The following is an 18,517-nucleotide window of genomic DNA, read 5'->3' as shown; positions in this document are numbered from 1 at the left end:
ATTAGGGATGGTGACTCAAAACCCCAATTTCGCCGTTCAGTACTGTGTTAAGCGACTTCACGAGATGCGACATGAAAGACAATTGTAAATACATGCTGACGTGAAGCTTCTGTGACGTCATGCTCGTTCATTTTGCTCTTCAAAGCTAAGAGCCCAATTTATTTCAAATATCAGACGTAAACTGCTATGGTGCCTGCAAAACGTCTATACTAAATCCACAGCACTTACGAAGGGAATCTGTATTTACTAGCGATATGACAACATTCAAAATTTATAGGATAAATGTCGGATAAATCTACGACGTCCCGAGATCACGTGACCATTGTGGCAACGTATGTTGACAACACAAAATCAATTCTGCGCTTCTGAATGCTCCCTCCCGAGATATTTCTACTCTATGGGTAGAGGCAGTGATCTCTATACGACCTACACGTAGAACTCTGATCTCAGAGCAAGGAACTACGAGGTGCCCGCAGATCCTAATTTGCACTGTCCTCCATGATACAATTAGGCAAAATAAATTCCCTTGGTCTGTACGTGATAAAGAGATCTTTACTTATTTCTGACTACGAACTTTACACAAATTTGCGATTTAATAGGCTGACGTGGGAGCAAAATCGTGAAGTATATTAATTTTGCATTCTTGCGACGTTTCGCGTCATCCATATCTTACTTACGCCAGAAACGAAAGATGAGCATATTTGGCCGGCACGCTCAAAAATCTGTTAGTATAGTTATCGCTGGGTAACGCACAGAAGAACGTTAAAAAAGGCAGGGTATCAACAACCCGTCTTTGTCGCGGGGAAACAAGAAAATTTTGTAACAGTACCCGGTGGCCTTAGCTCTGTAGTTGCTGTGGTTTACCGATATAAATTTGCGCCCGAGCTACTGAAATTATTATTGATTTCTTTTTGAAGATTGTAGCGAAATTATTAAACGAAGTGCATTGCATGTAACGTTATTTGAAGAATATATGTTCTGTTTTGTTCTCACTAGTCCGTCGTTTCCTTCGCAGCGTGCAGTTTTTTTATTAATTGATGCGTGAAACTGAGACTTATTTGTTGTTTGTGTCGTTATTTAGCAGTCCGGAATATTCTAATTTGAGGTATAGTAGCATGCAGTTGAGTCTTTCAAAGAATGACATCCGTTTTCTATGAATCTGGCGGAAGCTATCTAGAATACTTGATTATGAAGATGAAAACTGACATAATGCTTTCTTGTTCATATTACTAATACAGAAGATCTAGATTTGGGAGGAATTTTAAAGGTATGGTTGTAGTTCCTTCTCAATGAAAGAATTTTGTAATTGTTAGAGTCTTCTTATATTGTGCAGTCTTTGTATCAATACCACTGTTCCATTTCTGAAAAGCGATTTTCTTTAAAGTAAAACCCTTTTCAATGATTCATAGCAAAGCCTTGAACTTTTATCTTGTTTGCATTGCACCTTACGCCACACGAAGCAACAGTTTGTTTCTGACAACAACAAAAAAGAGTGGATTATTTATCTTTACTTCCTGCATCTGTTGATTTGTGCTTGCTTTCGAGGACGTCAGTACTCCAGACACACACACACACACACACACACACACACACACACACACACACACACACAAAAAAACAGCATGCTGTGCATAAGTCACTTTTATTTCAGGGCAGATCTCACCTTGCATCCTTGAGCAAGTAGTGTGTAATCAGGATTGTCACGTGTCGTGGTAGAAAGTGGATTAATTTTCAGTCAACAGTTTTGATAATTTCCAACAGTTATTTTCTTCCGAGTAGAGCGGTAATTTATTTTTGTGGATATTCTTCGTCTAACTTTGCACTTCGTATCACGCATCATTCATAATCTGCTTCCGTACTGAGTTTTAGTTACGTAGTTTTCATTGATCACATAATTAGTTTCTTTGGGAATTTAATTAGGTTCGTTATATTTACTTAAAGTTTGTGTTTCATGAAGTTTGAAGTTTTGTTTCACATGCGCCGCACAGGGTCAACCAAGAGTCAGTTTTGTTGAGCAATGGAATACGATACCTAAGGTACATGTTACACGAGGAGAAAGATTTCGAAATCAATGTATTCTGTATTTTCTCAGACATACATTTAATAAAAAGCTTACAAAAGAAAGGTAGCTGTAACATCAAGAATGCCTCAGGGTGCATTGTAATTAGTACAGGGTGTCTCAAAAGATACGCTTCGACCATGTCTGGCCATTGTGACAGAAAAATTCACGAAGTTTTGTTTTTGTTTCAGGTTGTCGTGAGTGACGGATAATGATAACGGTTCTTGAGAAGGCTTAGTTTGTGGAAGAGTTTACTTAGACCAAATCGGATATACAGATTCAAACGAACTTCCAGTCAGGATACAGGAAGCAACCACCCTCGCGGACGTCGATACACCGGTGACACAGGAATTTAATGAAGACTGAAGGGTCGTCGTGACGCATCATACCGGACGACCTGGAATCAGTGAAGCTGATACAGAACGGATACGGCTGGCTATTCAACGTTCACCGCGAAAAGTCTATTCGGAGAGCGTCGCAGGAGCTCCAAATTCCTAGGGCGACTGTGCTTCGGATCCTTAGGAAACGTTTATCACGCATCCATACCGATTGCAACGTTTGCATGCACTGAACCAGACGACAAGCCACGACCTTTGCATTTCGTTATGGACGTTCTTCACCGTTTAGAAGAGGATGGAAATACCAAAACAATCTAGCATTTACTAGCGAAGCAACTTTCCACACAATTTTCGCACCTGGGTAACGATCGATTCGCATGGTGTGACAGAAGAGACACGTGAAAGCCCGAAAGTGAATGTGTGGTGGTGTTTAATGGTTGATCGCATCAAGGGACAATTTTTTTCCAAGAAAAAACAGTTAATTCTAAAAACTATCTTGATACCCTTGAGCTGTTTGCTTTACCACAACTGACTGGCCGCTGAGACTGACATTTTCTTTGAGACTGTCATTTTCCAGTACGATGGTTCACCGCCGCATTAGGCTCAGAATTTGCGAGATGTTGAAGACCAGGTGTTTCCAGCTCGCTGGATTGGCACAGGAAGTTCAATTCCCTGATCTCCTACGCCGCCTGACATTACACTGATGAACTTCGTTTTATGAGGGTATGTCAAGGACAGATTCTACCAAACGCCTGTGAAACAAATCCATGATTTAAAGAATCGGATCCACAGTTGATGCGGATATGTTGCGCCGAGTGTGGACACAGATTGAACACAGACTGGATGCTGTACATGCCACCAGAGGCGCACACGTTGAAATTGACTGAATGGTATGAAAACTTTGTGAGGTTGTGTATTACATAAGCCGAACATGGTTTGAATATCTTAATTAGTTTGGATTGTATGACATATTAAAGTCGTGAGGTACCTACAGAGACACCCTGTATAATCTTGTCCTCGTTTGTCTTATGGGAGCGATACGTAGGGGGTTAAGTATATACTAAGTTCTTCACAGAGCAGTGTTTCTTCAAGACTGGTAACTAGGCTTTGGTGGGATATTGCTAATATTTGTTTTACGGACATTAGGCAATGGTCCAAGACATAATTCTCTGCCTGACGTTTCGTCTTCCAATGATGAAGTCATCATCAGAGGCTTTTACGACTCAGAAAGCAGTTACAGTCTCATACGTGCTCAGTAAAGCGAACTGTTTGTATGTATCCACGCAACGCCACGACCATTACGTGGATACATATAAATAGTTCGGCTTGCTGAACTTCTGTGAGACTAATTGCTTTCTGAGCCGTTAAAGCCCTTGATGTTGTCTTTTCACGACTAAGCATACGAGACCATACCATTTGATTTTCCCATATACCGTTACATCTAGTCATTTGTAAGAACTGACTAATTCCACTTGTGACTCACTATGCTAATCATAGGACCCTATTTTTCTGCGTTTCGAGAACACCAAAATTTTACATTTCAGTATATTTAAAGCAAGTTGCCAATCTTTGCAGCTCTTCCAATCTTATCAAAACCGAGTGGACATTTGGTCAGATTCTTTTCTGTTATTTCTAGGCTAATAACACATTTAGAATACGTGAATACACAATATCGTTCCGATCATAAAACTGACTACACGAATCCGTGAGACTAACCAACTTATACGCCCTCGACAGTTAACAGAGTGTGCTTTCTGCATTTGTCTCCTTCCTCCTATACCCTGACAGCTGACAGGTCAATCAACAGCGGTGATACTGGTACTAATGTTTCTTTGATCGATGTGAACAGGAAAGGTAATAATCATACGAACTAAATGGCTAAGATTTCTGTCCCCACTTGTAATGTGTTAGTAATTTACTACATTTTTGGGTGTAGCATGAGAAATATTTATATGTTTGCGCCATTTTTATGGTAAAGAACAAAAGACATCAAAAACTACAGGATGTGGATGGAATTGTGGAAATTCCAAAAACACAAATATAACCAAGCCTAATACAGTGTAGGAAAACCGCTCGCGTTCAAAACGGCTTCCACTCGTCTCAGAATGGAAAAATGCAGGTCCTGTATGGTTTTCAGGGAATCTTATACCGTTCAGGTAACGATGATGGAGGTGGATAGCGATCACGCACTCTTCTCTCCATACACCACAAAGGCTCAATAATGTTGAGATCTGAGGACTGATGGCGAGAAGCGATGTGACAATTTATCCGTGTACTCAGAAAACCAGTGTTGGACGATACAGCTGTGTGGACAGTGCCCGTCATCTTTGAACATATCATCAGAGGAACAAACAATGTGCCATGGGATGGACAACATGACTCAAAGTGATCACATGTTCCTTGAAAATAATGTGACCTTGCAGAGTAACCATGGGGACCATAGAGTACCACGATATGGCTGCCCAAATCACAACCGAATCCGTATCATGTCTCATCATTGGGACATAACAGTGTGAAACAAGGAGAACTTTCGATCACTAATTGTCACAAGCAGCCACAACTCATCCCAAAATGTATGTGTGTAGGGGCAGCGGAACCAGTTCAAGGAGGGTAGCTGTGTCATCGATGAAGAGGCATGCACCACTATCACTAAGGATAAAGCAGGGAAGGAAGCTACTACCGTTGCACCAACTGGATCTGGTTTGAACGAAGAACAATGTCAACGAGTAATAAGAATTCCGCGTCAGTTTTCGGACGATGTCATACCTGAAATGGATAAAAGAACAGACTAAGAAGCCAATGATAAAACACCTAAACGCTGGGGATCATCCACCAATTAGACAGCGCTCATTTAGAATGCCGACAGCTAAACGACAGATAATCGGGAGGAAGGAATCCTCACAAGCGACTTCTAATCAAGCTGCGGGCCTATGGGGTATCGTCTCAGTTGTGCGACTGGATTTGTGATTTCCTGTCACGAAGGTCGCAGTTCGTAGTAATAGACGGCAGTTCATCGAGTGAAACTGAAGTGATATCAGGTGTTCCCCAGGGAAGCGTCCTGGGACCTCAGCTGTTCCTGATCTATATAAATGACCTGGGTGACAATCTGAGCAGTTCTCTTAGGTTGTTCGCAGAAGATGCTGTAATTTACCGACTAGTAAGGTCATCCGAAGACCAGTATCAGTTACAAAGCGATTTAGAAAAGATTGCTGTATGGTGTGGCAGGTGGCAGTTGACGCTAAATAACAAAAAGTGTGAGGTGATCCACATGAGTTCCAAAAGAAATCCGTTAGAATTCGATTACCCGAAAAAAAGTACAATTCTCAAGGCTGTCAATTCAACTAAGTACCTGGGTGTAAAAATTACGAACAACTTCAGTTGGAAAGACCACATAGATAATATTGTGGGGAAGGCGAGCCAAAGGTTGCGTTTCATTTTCAGGGCGCTTAGAAGATGCAACAAGTCTACTAAAGAGACAGCTTACACTACACTCGTTCGTCCTCTGTTAGAATATTGCTGCGCGATGTGGGATCCTTACCAGGTGGGATTGACGGAGGACATCGAAAGAGTGCAAAAAAGGGCAGTTCGTTTTGTATTATCACGTAATAGGGGAGAGGGTGTGGCAGATATGATACGCGAGTTGGGAAGGAAGTCATTAAAGCAAAGACGTTTCTCGTCGCGGCGAGGTCTATTTACGAAATTTCAGTCACCAACTTTCTCTTCCGAATGCGAAAATATTTTGTTGATGACTGAACAAAACCACAAAGACTATGGAGATGCAGACAGGCTACTAACACACAGAGGTTGATAAGGGTGACTGTGAGAAGACTTCCTTCATAAGTCCTGAGAGCCTCTATGAGTTCATTCGCCATTTGGACTATCTAGCTCCAGCCACCTTTGAATGTAAATCTGCTTCGTAAATGGACGACATGTCCTTGTTATCTGCATGACACTGTCATTTTTCCAAAGCCATTTGGAGACCATCTAATAAGTGAGCACCATGTTCTACATTCAGACTATAACTCTCGCCTGAACCCGAAAAAGGGCCTTTTTTGTCGCCCGCGGAATAAAAATCTTGCGGCATCTAATCTATTCTGACCCAGAGAAAATTACAGTGGTCACAGGTTTTCCAACTCTTTGTCACATTCGTGATATGAGAAGTTTTCTCCGAATGTGCTCATACTACCGGCAATTTGTAAAGGCAACTCCCTCGAAACAACTACCGCAGGGAGACGCCAAATTTTCCTGGAACGCGGTGCAAGATTGATCTTGACTTGTCCTTATGGAGGCGCTAACATTTTCTCCCGTTCCAGCACTTTATGACAAGAATGCCGAGACAGAACTTCACACTGACGCTAGCGGTTTTGGGATAGGGGCAGGTCTAGCGTAAAATCAGGAAGGTGCCGAAAAGGTGACAGATTTTGCTTCCAGAGTACTCCCCAGGTCCGAGAAGAACTACTCAACAATTGAGAGAGAGAGTGTGCCTTGTAGTTGTTTGGGCCATCAAAAAGTTCCAGCTGTAGTTACTTGTCAAGCCATTCACTGTTGTGATAGATCACCATTCTCATGCCGGCCCACTGGCCCTGAAGGATCCGCCAGGTCGACTGGCGAGATTGGAACTTAGGCCTCTAAAGTATGACGTCACAGTGGTGTACAAAAAGCGGACGCAAACACATGAACGCTGACTGCATTTAACGGAGTCCTTTAGCAGAACACCGCAACATGGACGAAATCTCAGCCATTGTAGCATTAAATGACACTGCTGCAGAACAGTGGGAAGATCCAATACTGCTGAAAGCCATAGTAGCCTTGAAGAAAGAGGAACCGACCCAAGGAGGATGCCACCAAACTGGAACTGAACTACTGGGGAGGTTCCTTGAGTCGACAAATGGGAATCGATGGATAGTAGTCTGTACTGACTTCCTCACTCGCTATACTTTCGACTAAGCTGTGCCAAGCGCTGAAGCTCCAAAAATTACAATGTTCCTTGTAAACGACATTATTTTCACGCGTAGTGCACCCCATGTCATGCTCTATGATCGTGAAAAATTTCCCAGTCGTGATTAGTATTAGGTAATTTCGCGTTGCGACATCTCCCTCAGCATAAATGCCTACCATACACAGACGTATGGCCTAATAGAATGCTTTAATAAGATGTCGTCAGATATGTTCTCACCGTGTATCGATGTCGAACAGGGAGATTAGGATACACTTCTGCCACTCATGACATTCAAACACAACACAGTGGTCAACACTCTACAGATTTCATACAGCTCTTTCCGCTCCACGTCACGAGGCTGTGACGACAATCGATATACTGTTTGTGTCTCAAACTTGACAATACTCAGTATGACTATGTGAAACATCTAACTGAAGAATCCAGCAGCATCCTGGCCCTTATTGCTCAGGAGAAAGACCGAGAGCACTATAACGCCAAGCACTGGCCAGTGAGATACAGGCCGGGAGATTTGGTACGTATCTTCATACGTGTGTAGACAGTGGGACTTCAGAAAAAGTTACTAAAGCACTAGGTTGGGCCGTATCGTATCCTTTGTCGCATGCTGGACGTCACATTTCAAATCTAAGATTATTACCCTCCCTCAAGAAGACAAAAGTGCAGAAACGTCGTCCATAGCTTCCGTATGAAGCCTTCTTACTTTCCAGAGTGGCAGATCGGCGATGGGAGTCTGAAGGAAACATAAGAGCAACTCGACGATGGTGGTGCTTCGAGGGGTTGTCTTCGATACTCATCGTAGTGATGAGGACGTAACAACATGACCAGAATGCGAGGCACCACCAGTGCCGCCATACAGACAACCAGCGGCAAGATCCAGATCCAAACAAAGTGTTGCAGTCAGCTGAAACAGCGGGTCACTGTTTCTCCAGAAGATGGATCAATGTCGTGATTTCTGGTGCTATCAGTGTGGTGCAGTGGTTATCGTCACTAGCTGGCGTGCGGAGGGTCACCGGTTCAGACCGACCACAGAAAATATTTGTTATTAAGTACTTATGATTTCTGGGAGGTTCTTGAAACATTTTACGTTTGAAATGTTTGTATATCTGGAATATTCAATGGTTCTACAAATTCACTAGCTTTCTGGAATATTCGATATTTATAAGAATAACTGCACACTCCATCTAGATCAGTTCTGTTCTGGTTCTACACTGGTGTGCTTAATAAACACGCCTTCAATATTCAGTGATGTATTTATTGACAATCCAGCTTTCGGATTCGGACTTGAGTGTGGTCTTACAAGAATCAGAAAACAATGTATACAGACAGAATGAGTAAAAATTTTCAGTCATCAAACATCTTCGATCCCAGAATACGAAGGAAGAGTTAGAAATGCTCACAGCGCCTCTGTGACTTCAGGCAATTAAGTCTGTAATTGCCACTCAACGCAGATGGGCTTGGAAGCCGTGTACTCAGAATTACATACCGCCATGTTAAGCGCAAATGTACGGGATGAAAGTCATTCTAAGCAGTTCATAGCTTCTTCGTAACTGCGTGGTGAATCGAAAATGTGCCTCAGACTAAAGATACGGCAGCTTAATTTGCTTTTCATTGCAGCTTCTCTCTAGCAGTCATTTCCTTGCATCGTATCTTCATAAATGTGCATTAACGACACATGTTTGTAGTAATTTTTAAAGGATACAGAATCGCGGGTGGCGCACAGCACTTTACATGAATGCCACTTCTGGCATGAATGCTTGTCAGCTGAGCAAATGCATCCGTTTTAGAATACTACAATCTTAAGGTTTCTGTCTGTCAATTTTCCATTCCTTCCAACTATGGCAAAGTATGATAAGTAAAAATGCCAAGTTGCAGCTCCAAGTCTATGCTAAACTGTAGGTTCCCTTACAGCTGGATAAGTCTGTTCAAAGGTCGGAAGAAGGCAATGGCATACCACCTAAAATAGTACGTTGCCTATTAAAAGTAATCTGATATTAGAATCAGCCCTCAGACTGGCAACAGTTTTATCTCCTATGATGATAAAAACGTTGGATCGTTTGCAGTACAAACTATTTCAGCATCAGCTTTATTTTAAGTCACAGACATAGTAGCCATATACACAGTAATTCCGTATCTTCTACGGCTGATCAATTAATGGTGTTTATCTGTGATTACAGTTTACAATCTGCAGCCCAGTCTAAAACATTATACTCCTCTAACCTCCTGAAACCGAATTTGTCTGCAAGGTTGAAGGTACTCTGTTATAGATGATACCTTAACACTTATGGAACTGTCTGCACAAATGTTTCCATGAAATGTGTTTTTCGTGAAGGCCGTAGCTCTACTTTTCGTTGCTGATGTTACCACATTGTAACTTTATTCAACAATATTTGATTAACGAAGACAGCCAGATTGTATGCATGTAGGACGATACTGCCTTGAAGTAAAATATTCCCATGAACTGCTGATCTCCATTTTACGATTGCTTTCACATAAATGTTAAGAGCTACTGATATGAAGCAACATTACTGTACTCCAACATTCATTGCCTCCCATTTAGAAAATTCTGTCCATAACTTCTCTCTTGTTACAAACTGTGACATAAAATAAAAGATCATTCATTTGTTCTAGATAAATCATTCTGTTCATTTTTCGTATGAACATGGTGTATCGTTCCTTCTTGTACCTTCTGCCATGCACTTCCTCGCTTGAACTCATAAGCTTTCACAATGAAAATGCAGACAACCCAGTCTTCCTCAGTCGGTGAAGCAGAGAAAAGTTCTGAACTTCAAGTAGCAGCTGGTAAATTGAGTGGTGGGGGTCATGGTTGTAACGCCGAAAGTGAAAAATATTTCTCTGTCTCTCTCTTTCTCTCACTCTCTCCCGCTTTCTGTCTACCAGCATACATGCTATCGTGATGGATGACTCAACAGATTTAGATGTCCTCTTGCAACACCATATTACAGAGTTACTAAATTCACTGTATGTCGTTTCTATGCATCAAAACTGATTACAAAAAAATGGTAATGAATAGCTGTTCAGGAGTTCAGTCTAGTTTCGTCACCTTGTCTCAAAAGTTACGCAAAGCACATTCCCTGATCCCTGAAACAAAAGAAAAAACAATCTCATCTGACAGTTTTGTACCAGTCACCAAAGATAAATTAAAACTGACGTGGTATGGTGACCTAGAAACAATGCCCATGTTTCAGTTTGTGTACTAGCAATTAATTCGTGCGTAGACGACCTCATTACAGAACTCGTTTACTCACCATTTTTGCGTCCATTCTGATTGGTTGCTTCCACGTAAAATCACTGCTGGCCAAATGAACACTATCTAGCACACGAAGGCCTCTTGTTCTTTCGAAGTTTTCTTTCTGTCCTCCCAGTCAAATTCAGACGTATCCAACCAAACCAATCGGCGTCGTCCCAATTACCACATCGGCCTCGTTATTACCCTTGTTTAGAAACGTTGTACAGGGCGATGACTTCTGAGGCAACAATGATGAAAGCCACAGTCAGTCACGTGAGTTTTGATTGTCGTAACAACAAAATCATGCAATAAGTGTAAGCATCTCGTCAGAGACTGGGTAGAAAGAACAGCAAGGATACCGTTTCTAGCAATTATATGTAGCAAACGTCATCCTTCCTTTGCCAGCTGCAAACAGTGAGTGCTTTGTGTGCGTGTGTGTGCGCGTGTGTGTGTGTTTTTGGCTGTTTGTGTCGCCTTTTCTGTAGAATTACTTTAATGTGTTGAATATGGGCCTTTGCACAGTGTAGTGTATTCGTTTTTAATAATTTTCCTGCTATTAATGTCTTCTGTATTTGATAGTTTTTTTTCTACTGTAAGATTATGGTACAGGTTGTGGCTGAATTTTAGTATTTTTAAATCCGCTTCAATTTTAGTTGGTTTTGGGGCATTAGGTGGTCAGCAAATGTGTGTGGGAGATGTCACTCAGACTTCTGAACTTCAAGTAGCAGCTGGTAAATTGAGTGGTGGGGGTCATGGTTGTAACGCCGAAAGTAAAAATATTTCTCTGTCTCTCTCTTTCTCTCACTCTCTCCCGCTTTCTGTCTACCAGCATACATGCTATCGTGATCCATGAGTACGACACAAGTTAAGCTTCCACAACACTGTAGAGATGAGTCATACAGATCGTAGTGTCAGGGATTGACCTTACAAAATAGTTAAATGGAACATGGGCCAGTGGGACTCCCATATATTTCAGAACCCTAGAACATGTTCCCAACTCAAAAGTAACGAGGTATCTCGCACAATAGGACTTGTTATATATCAGTATGGAATACGAAAATATCGGTCATGCGAAATCCAAAAGCGATGGACTGAGGCAGTCAGGTAGCTTCAGAATTTATTGACTTGCAAGAAGTCTTTCACTCAGAATCATAACAACACTAACTGCCAAAATTTAGTTCATATTGGTATCAAAATTTGTGACAGGATTGAAGGTTTCTTGGTAGGAAGCATATTATCTTGGATAGAGTGTCGTCTCAAGGGAAGTGTATTGAGACCATTGCTGCTCATGTTATACACACGTCAAAAAACGTTTTGCATCACCTCGGATCCGAGAGTCTGGAACCTATACAAAAAATTGGAACAGAGATCTTCATAAACATCATTCCCGCCCTTTTTATTGCTCATGAAAACCACACATTGCATGTTGTACCACCAAACAGCGAGACCTTCAGAGGTGGTGGTCCAGATTGCTGTACACACTGCTACCTCTAATACCCAGTAGCACATCCTCTTGCATTGATGCATGCCTGTATTCGTCATAGCATACTATCCACAAGTTGATCAAGGCACTACTGGTCCAGATTGTCCCACTCCTCAACCGTGATTCGGCGTAGATTCCTCAGATTGGTTGGTGGGTCACCTCGTCCATAAACTGTCCATTTGAATATATCCCAGGCATGTTCGATAGGGTCCATGTCTGGAGAACATGCAGGCCACTCTAGTCGAGCGATGTCGTTATCCTGAAGGAAGTCATCCACAAGATGTGCACGATGGGCGCACGAATTGTCGTCCACGAAGACGAATACCTCGCCAATATGCTGTCAATATGGTTGCACTATCAGTCGCAGGATGGCATTCACGTATCGCACAGCCACCAGTGGCGTACGCCGGCCCCAAATAATGCCACCCTAAAACAGCAGGGAACCTCCACCTTGCTGCATTCGCTGGACAGTGTGTCTAAGGCGTTCAATCTGACTGGGTTGCCTCCAAACACGTCTCCGACGATTGTCTGTTTCAATGTATATGCGACGCTCATCGGTGAAGATAACTTGATGCCAATCCTGAGCGGTCCATTCGGCATGTTGTTGGGTCCATCGGTACTGTACTGCATGGTGCCGTGGTTCCAAAGATGGACCTCGCCATGGACGTCGGGAGTGAAGTTGTGCATCATGCAAGCTATTGCGCACAGTTTGAGTCGTAACACGACGTCTTGTGGCTGCACGAAAAGCATTATTCCACATGGTGGCGTTGCTGTCAGGGTTCATCCGGGCCATAATCAGTAGGCAGCGTTCATCCACTGCAGTAGTAGCCCTTGGGCGGCCTGAGCGAGGCATGTCATCGGCAGTTCCTGTCTCTCTGTATCTCGTCCATGTCCGAACAAGATCACTTTGGTTCACTCCGAGACGCCTGGACACTTTCCTTGTTGAGAGCCCTTCCTGGCACAAAGTAACAATGCGAACGGCGGTATTGACAGTCTAGGCATGGTTGAACTACAGACAACACGAGCTGCGCACCTCCTTCCTGATGGAATGACTGGAACTGATCGGCTGTCGGACCCCTCCGTCTAATAGGCGCTGCTCATGCATGGTTGTTTACATCTTTGGGCGGATTTAGTGACATCTCTGAACAGTCAAAGGGACTGTCTATGTGATAAAATATCCACAGTCAAAGTCTATCTTTAGAAGTTCTGGGAGCCGGGGTGATGAAAAACATTTTTTGATGTGTGTATGTTGATGACTGGGCAGACAATATTAATAGCAACCCCACACTTTTCACATATGATACTGTTATCTGCAATGACATACTGTTCGAAAATAGCTGCACAAATATTCAGTTAGATGCTTTAAAGTTGTGCAAATATTGGCAACGTGCTTAAAATGTTCATAATGTGAAATTATGCACTTTGCGAAACGAGGAAAGTAGTATCTAGACTACACTATTAAAGAGTGACAACTGGAATTAGTCAGTTAATACGGATACCTCAGTGTGTTTGTGGTAATATAGAATGGAATGAGCACAGAGGTTTAGTCATAGGCAGACTTTGGTCCGTTGGTAGGATATTGGAAAATGCAATATATGAACTTACATGCACCTCTTGTCAACCATTATACATGGTGAAAACATGCAGTATTAACACATGAAAACTGAATTCAGTGCTTTTGTATAGTTATCCTCAATTTCAATTCTTTTATCACCCATAAGAGTCTGGACACTGGCTTTGGTGTTCCTGATAGCCTTTACATAGGCCTACTAACAGAATTTGTGTTTTGTGAGAGGCCTTTTGCTACAGTAACCGCTGCTTTCTATTAGGCCTAGTTAAGCTATGAAACAAACTTATTTTTACACGATTCGATCTACTCATTTAATCTTCAACATTCTTCTGTAGCACTACATTTCAAAAGCTTCTACTCTCTTTATGTCTTAAGTGTTGCTCATCCACGATTAACTTCCATACAAAAGCTTCCAGCAAATCTTTCCCAACTCACAAATTTATATTTGATGATAACAAAATTTCTCTTTTTCAGAGATGCTTTCCTTGCCATAGCCAGTATGCATTCTATGTTCTCTCTGCTATGGCCATAGTTAGTTATTTTGTTGCCCAAACAGAAAAACTCATCTGCATATAATATCTCTTTTCTTATCTAACTTCCTCAACATCATTTGATTTAAGACTATATTCCATTGCTGTTTCTTACTTTTGCTGATATTTCTCTTACCTCTTTTCAAGACACTATCCACTTTTTTCAACTGATCTTCCATGTTCTTTGCCTTCTCTGGCAGAATTACGTCGCTGGCAAACATTGAACTTTTTAATTCCTTTTTTCTGAATTTAAGTCTTCTTTCCAATTTTCTTCTTGGTCTCCTTCACAGCTTGCACAATGTACAGATTGAATAACACTGGGAATAAGCTACAACACTGTCTCATTCCTTTCTCTACTACTGATTCCCTTCCACGTTCTTTGACTTTTATAACTGCAGTCTAGTTACTGTACAAGTTGCTAATAACTTTTTGCTTGTATATTTTGTCCCAAACAACTCCGGAATTCCAAAATTTGTATTTCAGTCAGTATTGTCAAAAGCTTTCTCTAAATCTACAGATGCTATAAATGCAGGTTTGTATTTCTGCAGCCTATCTTTTTAGGTAATTCGTTGTGTCAGTACTGCCTTGTGTGTTAATATGTTTCTCCAGAACTCTTAACTGATCTTCACTGAGGTCAGCTTCTATCAGTTTTTCCAATCTTCTGTAAATAATTCGTGTCAGTATTTCTCATCTGCAACTTGTTAAACTGATTGTCCAGTAATATTTACTCCTGTCTGTAGCTGCTTTCTTTCGAATAGGAAATATTACATTCTTCTTGAGGTTGTTGGGCGTTTTTCTTGTGGCACGTTTCTACGGGAATGACATCCATCCCAGGGGCCTTGTTTTGACTTGGGTCTTACAGATTTTTGTCAAATTCTTTTCCCAAACAATAATCTATTTTCTACAATATTTCCTTCAATTTTGTTTTTCTTATATAGAGCTACACATTCATCCTACGTTGTAGTCCTCCTTTCTTAGTGCAACCTTTCCATGCGAGTTCTTTAATATTTACACAGGTGTTTTTCTATTCTTCAAGTCTTTGACTTTCCTATACGTTCATCCATCTCTCCCCTAGTCCTGATTCTACAGCCTTGCATTCTTTGTATTGCCATTCCCGATTTTCAACTTTGCATTTACGGCCAGTCTCATTTTTGGAGATTATTAGTCCATCCCTTTTGCCTGCGCATTTGCTGTTTATAACTTCTCCTTCCATCAGTTACATTACATATCTCTTATGTCAACCAATGATCTCGATTAGGCGTTTTCTGTATGCCTATTTGATCTTTTGCTGCCTTGACTATTTCATTTCTTGGGAGCTAACCACTCGCCTTCTGCTGTATGCTTTTCCTCTGTTTCAGTAAATCCTTGCGTATCTACTTTATGCACAGGATAAGCAACCTTTTGCAATTAGATTAGCTCCTCATTCCTCAAGTTGCTGCTCGACTCCTTTTTACACGTTTCCGGTAATAACTTACTGTAAGCTGTTGGAAACTATTCGTAATTCCGCCACTGATTATGCAGCGTAAGTAGTAACAGCCCGACACAACATCTACATTCACAATCAATTTTCTATGTAAATGCTAAAGGCTTTTCCATTGCCAACCTGGTCTAAACAGCATCGAAGTACCATATCTGATGTTTATGACAGGCTAGATAATCTTTTACTGTAATGGATCGTCTGATCCGTAGTAAAATCGCTTGCACGCTCGATTATTGAAAGTAATTGAGTAACCAGAATTCCTTACGTATGTGTGCGTGTTTCTTGCATTTACGGAACATACGCCGGCAAAAGTACTGTCTTCTGCGGTTACTTAGCAAGCAGTCTAATAGCAATGCTGCTGTGTCATATCAACGTAAGACGCAAGCCTAATGATTATACTGCAACTAACACACACACACACACACACACACACACACACACACAAGCGCGCGCGCTGTCAGAAGTAGTAATTAAAACTAAATGAAGTAGCACACAAAATACGAAGACATAGAATACAGAGGTATGAATGCGGACGGATACTCATAAAAAATACACTGGATTCAGCAAACGTTTTATGCTTGTATCTTCTATACGTAATTACTCTTTTTAGCGTATTACGCGTAAGACTGACACCTCTCTTCATGATCTTCCATTCCTGAAGAAGTACCGGAATTCCGACAACTGGTTATTGGCTTAATATGCTGCTCTCTCAGATGCCTGCTCTGTTCATCTAATAAAAAATAGCTGTCAATGCCACATTAGAGCCGTTAACTATGCGACAAATTATTGTCTTGCAGGAAATGGGCGACGATGTACGTTCTTGTCGTGATAACTTACACGACATATGCAAACGAACGACACGATTTCTCCTTCAGAAGGTGGATAAAAATATCCTCAACTTGCTGTCTCTTTAACTTTGACCGACGACTTTTAGTCAACCAAGAAAATCTTTAGCTCTTTGACTGTACACTACGCTATCGATGGGCTTTCTGCTTGCTTGATTACTCTGGAACTAGAACCCAGGTGCATTGTTTAATGCCCCTCGATTTTTGTCTTGAAAAAGATATACCAAAATTAGTGAATGTTTCAGCGCCATGATGGTGGATACACTTGGTATTAGGAGAATCAGAACTATAAATATACTATTAAGAGGGGTTGAGTAGCACTCCCCAGTCAATATGTCACAGTAATACGGACGAAAATCCGTATGGAGCTTATGCAACTGTTACCTCTGCAGCGGACTGTTGAATTAACAATCTGCACAAATCTGCTGACGCCTAAGCTGGTTTAATAGCGGCAGATAAATTCAAAAACCTGTAGTGACATGTCGATATCCCATTACAAATGAAAATCACTTTCGAAAGAAGTGTGAAGCAACCGCTGCAAAAGCACTCACATAAATCTGTCAATCTCTTCAGACGTAGTTAACAATGGAAAACTTCACTGACAATGTAACCAGAAAACGTAGAAGGAAGCTGAAAGTTATAACACGCAGAATACCATGGCCACTGTGTGGAGGTAATATACAGTGTGACAAAAATCATGTCCCTTGTGACATAAGAATATGCCAGAACTCCACTGACAAACTTTCAGAGGTGGTAGCATGGACCAAACCGAGAAAGAAGCTTCGTGAACATACCTTAAGAGCTATGAAAACTTTATCTTCGATATTGTGAAACAAATCTGTTCTACTGCAAGCTCTTTGCTTTCCAAAACAAGATAAAAAAGTTGTTCAGTAAACATGTGCTCTAAAACGTGTACCTTACGTGCTACGGGAACTTGTTCATCATCGCTACTGTGGCTCTCAAGAACGCATTTTGGAGCCCTTGTTTGTTAGACCTTTTCTTTTCTTTGGTCCGTACCACTACCTCTTAACAATGGAAAGCGAAGTGCATGCAATAGAAGAGATTTGTTTCGCAGTATCAATGATAAAGTAGGGAACATAGCTTTTAAGGTATACATTTCAGAGTACATGTTTACTTCACTTCTTCCTGTTTTGGTCCATGCTACTATCTCGTAAATTGTCGATGGAGTACTGGTTTACCCAGTTCTTCCTATGGGGTATGACTTTTGAATCACCCTGTATTGTGCAGGATAGGGAAAAACCTGTCATGTTTGAGGTCCCTAAGAGCCCATGTATGTTGCTTCCTGTCACGGAGGGCAGTCGATCACGGGCTCTGTAGTCCCAGTACAATCCAAGTAGCCTAGTTACATCTTCATTTCACCATGTTTCAAATTTAAGGTCAACGGCCAATTTCGGACGGTAGGTTTTTCCGGTATGTGCTTTTCGAGTAACCCAGTAATTTCTTGTTTACATAATTAATACCCTATGTGATCTCTCTCGTTATGTCTCAGTTGGAAGCGCACCGTGCATGCCAATAACACTGTAACTGATTTACGGATGATCTCCCAGGAAGATTTGTAATGAAAACAGAAACGAAGAATTTTATCGTCTTCTTTAAGGGGCGAACACTTAACAAAAAATGAAAGATACTCGAGCAATGCTAGATGTAAGATAATGCCTTCCCAAAACAAAATATGGAAACCATGAATCAAGAAAGTATCCAGTACTTTAAATTCTCAGAACTGAAAACTGAAGTCTGCATAGCACGGTGTGACCGTGACTTCACGTATCCCGGAAGGAAGGCTGTGAATGAGATTTAACTGTCGCATCGGCAAGCACATTTTCTCAAGTGGCAGAAATTAAGCCTATTTTCAGACAATTCACTTGATATTAAATCCCCACATTTTCTTAGTTGTGCACCCCCCATAATATTTTTTTTTCTTTTTGAAGCAGTAAAAACCAAAACACGCGACAATTTCTAGATACCTTGTGACCTATCCGTGATCACC

At 41.4% G+C, this 18,517-nt stretch overlaps 1 protein-coding gene across 1 annotated transcript in view; it reads right to left on the bottom strand.

Annotated features, from left to right (window-relative positions):
• LOC126412196 (protein groucho) overlaps nucleotides 1–18,517 on the bottom strand; it is a 697,281-nt gene that overhangs the window by 677,633 nt on the left and 1,131 nt on the right. The gene's annotated exons all lie outside the window — the stretch shown is intronic.

This window comes from Schistocerca serialis, chromosome 7, assembly GCF_023864345.2.
Source record: "Schistocerca serialis cubense isolate TAMUIC-IGC-003099 chromosome 7, iqSchSeri2.2, whole genome shotgun sequence".
In the NCBI taxonomy this organism is placed as follows: Eukaryota; Metazoa; Arthropoda; class Insecta; order Orthoptera; family Acrididae; genus Schistocerca; species Schistocerca serialis.
This window is presented reverse-complemented; position numbering and strand designations above follow the sequence as displayed.